Source organism: Herpailurus yagouaroundi, unplaced genomic scaffold (genome assembly GCF_014898765.1).
Source record: "Herpailurus yagouaroundi ecotype Mexico unplaced genomic scaffold, PumYag 77, whole genome shotgun sequence".
NCBI classification, from domain to species: Eukaryota; Metazoa; Chordata; class Mammalia; order Carnivora; family Felidae; genus Herpailurus; species Herpailurus yagouaroundi.
In genome coordinates this window covers 89,636,169-89,637,447 of record NW_024412388.1, presented here as the reverse complement: position 1 = coordinate 89,637,447, position 1,279 = coordinate 89,636,169, and positions in this window count along the sequence as shown.

Here is a 1,279-nt window from a genome sequence, read left to right as displayed (position 1 = left end):
TCTCTCTCTCTCTCTCTCTCACACACACACACACACACACACACACAAGGGATTTGATGATTAGTGAACCAATTATTTTTCCACTTGAAATCTTGCTAAATACATTTAAGAAGCAGATAGTCACTGGTGAGACATGGGTTAGCAACCCAGAAGAGCCAATGTAACAAGTATTTCAAAGCACAGTGTAAAAAAACCGAAAACCAACAACAAAGAGAGAGAGAGAGAGAGAGAGAGAATGTAAGATAAAAATAGAGACTACAGATTAAAATAGAGAGAGATTCAGGGGACTTAATACACAGTAGCTTCAGAAAAACGAATGAAAAGAAAAAAAAGACTAATGAAGCTGAAGCAATAATTAAACAAATAATAGAAGTAAAATTATCGACCAAAGAAACATTGGTTTATAGACTGAAAGCTTCCTTGAGTTCCAGAACAGACATATAACAATGCAAATTCTAATGAAACTATTAGATCGAAAATATCACAAACTTCTAGACAGAATAAACAATTTTCCTGGAAAGGAAATGTAGAAAGATATTTGAGAACATGAAAAAATTCTGAGTATATATATCAACATAATATTCCAAACTTGAGAAAAGTATTTGAAAAAAGATCTTAAGCAAACATCATAGGAAAAATAATAAAGACTTCAAAATGAGGAAGTAAGAGGAATGAAAAATAAGTGATAAAAGAATCTTGTGATACATATTTATGAATAAGGATAGATTTTATAGAAATAGGGAATATAAAAGTTTAAAAAAACTGTTTTGAGATAGAAGGGAGCTATTGTAAGGGAAATTCCAGGTAGAATTAGACTGTCTCCAACACAGCAAAAAATTGAGAGTGAGTGAATACAGAGAGAGAAATAAAATAACTACAACTCCAGAATGGAGAATGGAAATGGTAAAAAACAAAAGAGGGGATTAGAGCACTATAAATAAGAATATTGGAAAGATCTATCTTATTTGTGTTCAGAGAAATAGGAATTTGAACATCTTTCATGGAGAAATGATTGGAACATAGTGTTTGATTAGAAGATCAGGGAAAGAAAATGTAATCATTAATAGATGGAAATCAACAGTAGAAATTCTGTATTATCAAGAAAAAGAACACTTGATCAAAGAAACAAAGATAAATTAAGTGAAAATGAGGAACCAATAAAGTAAAATAAGTGATAAACGTGAAAATATAGTAAATAAAACTGAGTATATCATTCATTACATATAATATTAACAGGCTAAAATCTTTCCATCAAAATAAAGAAACTATCAGACTGAAG